Genomic DNA, 7,512 nt, shown 5'->3' on the forward strand with positions numbered 1-7,512 from the left:
AAAAAAGGGAGATGGAGGAGGATGTACATATAATGAACAAAAATATAAATGTATAATGCTACAATTTCAAGATTTTACTGAGTTACAGTTCATATAAGGGAATCAGTCAATTTAAATTAATTAGGCCCTAATCAAATTAATTAGGCCCTAATCTATAGATTTCACATGACTGGGCAGGGGCGCAGCCATGGGTTGGCCTGGGAGCATAGGCCCACCCACTGGGAGCCAGGTCCAGCAAATCAGAGTTTTTCCCCACAAAAGCTCTTTATTACAGACAGAAATACTCCTCAGTTTCTTCAGCTGTCCAGGTGGCTGGTCTCGAATGATCCCGTAGGTGAAACAGCCGGATGTCTGGCGTGGTTACACGTGGTCTACGGTTTTTAGTTCGTTTGGACGTACAGCAAAAGCCTCTAGAACGATATTGGAGGCAGCTTATGGTAGATAAATTAACATTCAACTCTCTGGCAACAGCTCTGGTGGAGATTCCTGCAGTCAGCATACCAATTGCACGGTCCTTCAAAACTTGAGACATCTGTGCCATTGTGTTGTGTGACAAAACTGCACATTTTAGAGTGGCCTTTTATTGTCCCCAGCACAAGGTGCACCTGTGAAATGATCATGCTGTTTAATCTGCTTCTTGATATGTCAAACCTGACAGGAGGATGGATTATATTTGCAAATGAGAAACAGGGACATAACCTAATTTGTGCACAACTGTCACGCCCTGACCTTAGATCCTTTTAATTCTCTATTTTGGTTAGGTCAGGATGTGACTAGGGTGGGCAATCCAGTTCATATTTCTTTGTTTGGCCTGGTATGGTTCCCAATCAGAGGCAGCTGTCTATCGTTGTCTCTGATTGGGGATCATACTTAGGCAGCCTTTTTCCCACCTTAGTTTGTGGGATCTTTATTTTTGTATAGTTGCTGTGTAGCCTGCAGATCTTTACGTTCGCTTTGTATTTTGTTGTTTTTCGGTGTTCATTTTAATAAAAGTAAGATGTTCGCCTACAACGCTGCACCTTGGTCTCCTCATTCTAACGAACGTAACAACAACATTTGAGAGAAATAACCTTTTTGTGAGTTTGGAAAATTTTGGGGATCTTTTATTTCAGCTCATGAAACATGGGACCAACACTTTACATGTTGTGATTATATTTTTGTTCAGTGTATTATGAAGGTGGAATGATGTCTAGGCATGCCATCCCACTTGTATGCATACATTATTACAAAGGAAGTAGAACTGAATTCTAGGATAATTCCTATTTGTATCCCCCCCTTCATTGATTACCATTAATTACTGTTCTGCCTCATGTCCCACTTGTTAGAGAAGAATTGGAGTGAGGGTGAATTTTTCTTGGATGCTGCTCAACAGCCACTGATTCAGCCGATTCAGGAAGCCGTACTGACTGTTTATCCGAGTCAACCACTTCACCACATGCCAGGCTGAGTATCAAAAGGTTCAGTGCAATTGTGTTAAGATCAAGTTACACTTCACTTTAGAGTCTGACTCTCAGTATCTGTGTCATTTGTATTGTCAGAGTGTACGAGTATTGCATAACTTCACCATATTGACACACATATCAGTCATTTCTACTGAACATGAACTTCATATAGGCTACAAACATACAGAGACACACAGGTCCCCAGCCTTCCCGAACACATAAAGCAGAGCCTCGCCTCATACTCATTTTCACCACTAGAGGACAGTATTCTTCATTAGGCACTGAACCAGAAAATACACTGAGTACACCAAACATTAGGAATTCTTGATACCAGTCACGGTTGGTGCCATTGAAGATGATGGAAGATGATAAAAAATGAGCATGTCCTTATTTCTATTACAGCATATTGGATGACTGTCATTCATATTCCATTCAACCAAATCAATCTAACATCAAGAGGTTTAGGCTACTACATGATACTTTAATTTTCCCTATACCCATCATGAGGTTGCTACAAACTAGCCTATTAATGAAAGGTTACAACGTAGGTGCACAGGTCGAGAGAAATTTGAGTAATCAAGGTGACAGACATTGACACATTCATTATTGTCTTGCACGCTCTTGCATGCGTCTGGCTGAATTAGGGTGTAATCTTTACTCCAACAGTTACAAACGAGAGTTTCTATTAGACAATATCAGGTATGTTTATTCCTGTTTCATTCCATTTGCTTCCATTTCAGAATTGTTTTTCAACAGAATCGACGGAATGAATACACCCCTGATCACATGCAAACACAGTTCACTTTCCTAGCAGCCACATAAAAAAAGCATGATCCCTTTGATCATTGTATTCCTTCTCGCATCTACGCGCTCACCTTCGCTCACCTTTTCCCTTCGCTTGTGGACAACACATCAGCTTTCTGTGACCAGTCAAAAAAAACTTTCCAAGCCAAACCTTCGTATCATAACTGCTTACCGCTACACACCGCCTACATCGTTGTCACCGTGTTAATATCATAGTGAACATAGCTACTAGAATTAGCGTGTTAGTAAACCCACTACAATCATGCAGTACCGCAAGCAGTTCAGCAGTTACACCGGCAGGCCCGATGACAATAAATTTAAAAAACAAAAGCTTATCTTGACTTGAAAGTGTTCCAATGTTGGATAGACATAGCCAGCTACCTAACATACAAGCCCTCTCTGTTTGACCCTGGTTTTTGAGTTGGTTAAACTAGCTAGCTGCATTCACTAGCTAAGTAAGTGAAAGTGAAAGTGAAAAAGAATACAACAACATATCTCTCTCTCTCTTGCTTCTCCTTTATTTGGGAAGAAATTCATTTGTTCAAAGCAGTTCAACTACTGCCTTTCTCTTTGAGTCAACTTCTCACCATATTTTATACACTGCAGTGCTAGCTAGCTGTACCTTATGCTTTCAGTGCTAGATTCATTCTCTGATCCTTTGATTGGGTGGACAACATGGCAGTTCATGCTGCAAGAGCTCTGATAGGTTGGAGGATGTCCTCTGGAAGTTGTCATAACTATTGTGTAAGTCTATGGAAGGGTGTGAGAACCATGAGCCTCCTAGGTTTTGTATTGAAGTCAATGTACGCAGAGGAGGACAGAAACTAGCTGTCTTCTGGCTACACCATGGTGCTACCCTATAGAATTCTGTTGAGGATACTGTAGACCTACATTGCAAAACAATGTGTTTTAATAAATTATTTGGTGATGTGAATATGTTTAGTATAGTTTATATAAAATGGATAACTTTAAGTGTTTCCCAATTTTATTTTTATGAAATTCACTGAAGAGAATGGTCCACCCCTTCCTCCTCTGAGGAGCCTCCAATGCTTCATACACATGGGAAACTGTTGAGCATGAAAAACCCAACAGTGTTGCAGTTCTTGACACTCAAAGCGCTGTGCCTGGCACCTACTACCATAACCTGTTCAAAGGCACTTCAATCTTGTGTCTTACCCATTCACCCTCTGAATGGCACACATACACATTCCACATACAAAATCCAGCTCCGACCGCAAGGCACTACAGAGGGTAGTGCGTATGGCCCAGTACATCACTGGGGCTTAGCTGCCTGCCATTCAGGACCTTTACACCAGACGGTGTCAGAGGAAGGCCCTAAAAATGTTCAAAGACCCCAGCCACTCTCTACTACCTCATGGCAAGCGGTACCAGAGTGCCAAGTCTAGGACAAAAAGGCTTCTCAACAGTTTTTACCCCCAAGCCATAAGACTCCTGAACAGGTAATCAAATGGCTACCCGGACTATTTGCTTTGTGTGCCACCCCCCCCAACCTCTCTTTTACGCTACTGCTACTCTCTGTTTATCTTATATGCATAGTCACTTTAATTATACATTCATGTACATACAGTGCCTTGCGAAAGTATTCGGCCCCATTGAACTTTGCGACCTTTTGCCACATTTCAGGTTTCAAACATAAAGATATAAAACTGTATTTTTTTGTGAAGAATCAACAACAAGTGAGACACAATCATGAAGTGGAACGACATTTATTGGATATTTCAAACTTTTTTAACAAATCAAAAAGTGAAAAATTGGGCGTGCAAAATTATTCAGCCCCTTTACTTTCAGTGCAGCAAACTCTCTCCAGAAGTTCAGTGAGGATCTCTGAATGATCCAATGTTGACCTAAATGACTAATGATGATAAATACAATCCACCTGTGTGTAATCAAGTCTCCGTATAAATGCACCTGCACTGTGATAGTCTCAGAGGTCCGTTAAAAGCGCAGAGAGCATCATGAAGAACAAGGAACACACCAGGCAGGTCCAAGATACTGTTGTGAAGAAGTTTAAAGCCGGATTTGGATACAAAAGATTTCCCAAGCTTTAAACATCCCAAGGAGCACTGTGCAAGCGATAATATTGAAATGGAAGGAGTATCAGACCACTGCAAATCTACCAAGACCTGGCTGTCCCTCTAAACTTTCAGCTCATACAAGGAGAAGACTGATCAGAGATGCAGCCAAGAGGCCCATGATCACTCTGGATGAACTGCAGAGTTCTACAGCTGAGGTGGGAGACTCTGTCCATAGGACAACAATCAGTCGTATATTGCACAAATCTGGCCTTTATGGAAGAGTGGTAAGAAGAAAGCCATTTCTTACAGATATCCATAAAAAGTGTCGTTTAAAGTTTGCCACAAGCCACCTGGGAGACACACCAAACATGTGGAAGAAGGTGCTCTGGTCAGATGCAACCAAAATTGAACTTTTTGGCAACAATGCAAAACGTTATGTTTGGCGTAAAAGCATCACAGCTGAACACACCATCCCCACTGTCAAACATGGTGGTGGCAGCATCATGGTTTGGGCCTGCTTTTCTTCAGCAGGGACAGGGAAGATGGTAAAAATTGATGGGAAGATGGATGGAGCCAAATACAGGACCATTCTGGAAGAAAACCTGATGGAGTCTGCAAAAGACCTGAGACTGGGACGGAGATTTGTCTTCCAACAAGACAATGATCCAAAATATAAAGCAAAATCTACAATGGAATGGTTCAAAAATAAACATATCCAGGTGTTAGAATGGCCAAGTCAAAGTTCAGACCTGAATCCAATCGAGAATCTGTGGAAAGAACTGAAAACTGCTGTTCAGAAATGCTCTCCATCCAACCTCACTGAGCTCGAGCTGTTTTGCAAGGAGGAATGGGAAAAAATTTCAGCCTCTCGATGTGCAAAACTGATAGAGACATACCCCAAGCGACTTACAGCTGTAATCGCAGCAAAAGGTGTCGCTACAAAGTATTAACTTAAGGGGGCTGAATAATTTTGCACGTCCAATTTTTCACTTTTTGATTTGTTAAAAAAGTTTGAAATATCCAATAAATGTCGTTCCACTTCATGATTGTGTCTCACTTGTTGTTGATTCTTCACAAAAAAATACAGTTTTATATCTTTATGTTTGAAGCCTGAAATGTGGCAAAAGGTCGCAAAGTTCAAGGGGGCCGAATATTTTCGCAAGGCACTGTATGTACATACTACCTAAATTGGGCCGACCAACCAGTGCACCCGCACATTGGCTAACCAGGCTATCCACCCACCAACCATCACCCGCCAACCCCTCTTTACGCTACTGCTACTCTCTGTCTATCATATATGCATAGTCACTTTAACCATATCTACATGTACATACTACCTCAATCAACCTGACTAACCGGTGTCTGTATGTAGGCTCGCTACTTTTATAGCCTCGCTACTGTTTATAGCCTCGCTACTTTTATAGCCTCGCTACTGTTTATAGCCTCGCTACTGTTTTTCACTGTCTTTTTACTGTTGTTTTTATTTCTTTACCTACCTATTGTTCACCTAATACCTTCTTTTGCACTATTGGTTAGAGCCTGTAAGTAAGCATTTCACTGTAAGGTGATTTGATTTGATGTCTCAATTGTCTCAAGGTGTCAAAATCCTTCTTTAACCGGTCTCCTCCCTTTCATCTGCACTGATTGAAGTGGATTTATCAGGCTACATGAATAAGGGATCTTAGCTTTCACCTGGTCAGTCTATGGGGCGGCAGGTAGCCTAGTGGTTAGAGCGTTGGGCCAGTAACAGGAAGGTTGCTGGATTGAATCCCTGAGCTGACAAGGTAAAAAATGTTGTTCTGCCCCTGAGAAAGGCAGTTAACCCACTGTTCCCCAGGCGCTGAAGACGTGTATGTCGATTAAGGCAACCCCCCGCACCTCTCTGATTCAGAGGGGTTGGGTTAAATGCGGAATACACATTTCAGTTGAATACATTCAGTTGGACAACTGACTTTCTATGTCATAGAAAGAGCAGGTGTTGTTCACCAGTGGTTGGTGAGACCTCTACAGTATATCTGTGCTGTGCCTACAGAAAGCCAGAGGCCACTAAAAGGGGTTTCACTGATTGATAATTTGAACCTAATCAGTTTAGTAACAGGATGTGTGTGAGTGTGCGTGCGTGCGAAAGAGAGAGGGGGGTGGTTACTTTCCAGTTGAGGAGCTTAAAAAGATATCCAAAATCATGTTAGAAGCAACAACACAGTGTTGTCAGTGTTGACTCCATGCACTTACATAAAGACAGCGATATGAGAAACAACAAGAGAGGGACAATGTCCAGGAAGAGAAAGAGGTTCCAGTCAGCAGAACCAGGCCTGTGGCCTCCCTAGGGACATTCAGGGAGAGACATGAGGAGCTCCATTGCAGGTGCGCACTCTGCTAAACATTTGGTGTTGTGTATGCCTGACCAGTTCCAAATGAAGGCTCTGGAATATGACAACTGACTGAGTGTTATAGGCTGAGGTATGAGGACTGGCTAGCAGCCATATCACCCTGCCTCTACCTGTTGGCTTTTATCTGAAGCAAAGCAGGAATGGGCTCTGACTGGTACCTGGGTAGGAGCTGAAAGGGGTGTCTCTCCAATGCATTCCCCAAATTTCCTTCTGACCACAATAGTTGTTCAGGAAAATACCAAAACCATGACAATAGTGAGATGATGCATTTAAGTTTGTGTGTGTTTCTAAACTGAACAAAAAATATGTTGATCCAATGTTTCATGAGCTGAAATAAAAGATCCCAAACATTTTCCATATGCACACAACGTTTATTTCTCTCAAATGCTGTGCACAAATTGGTTTACATCCCTGTTAGTGAACATTTCTCCTTTGCCAAGATAATCCATCCACCTGACAGGTGTGGCATATCAAAAAGTTAATTAAACAGCATGATCATTACACAGGTTCACCTTGTGCTGGGGACAATAAAAGACCACTCAAAAAGGTGCAGTTTTGTCACACAACGCCACAATGCCAAAGATGTCTCAAGTTTTGAGGGAGCATGCAATTGGCATGCTGACTGCAGGAATTGAAGGAAATGAACCACATATCATTGAGTGGTTCATTTCTCTACCATAAGCCGCCTCCTACATAATTGTAGAGAATTTGGCAGTATGTCCAACCGGCCTCACAACCGCAGACCACGTGTAACCACGCCAGCCTAGGACCTCCACGTGCAGCTTTTTCACCTGCAGGATTGTATGAGACCAGCCACCTGATGAAACTGAGTATTTCTGT

This window comes from Oncorhynchus mykiss, chromosome Y (genome assembly GCF_013265735.2).
Source record: "Oncorhynchus mykiss isolate Arlee chromosome Y, USDA_OmykA_1.1, whole genome shotgun sequence".
NCBI lineage: Eukaryota > Metazoa > Chordata > Actinopteri > Salmoniformes > Salmonidae > Oncorhynchus > Oncorhynchus mykiss.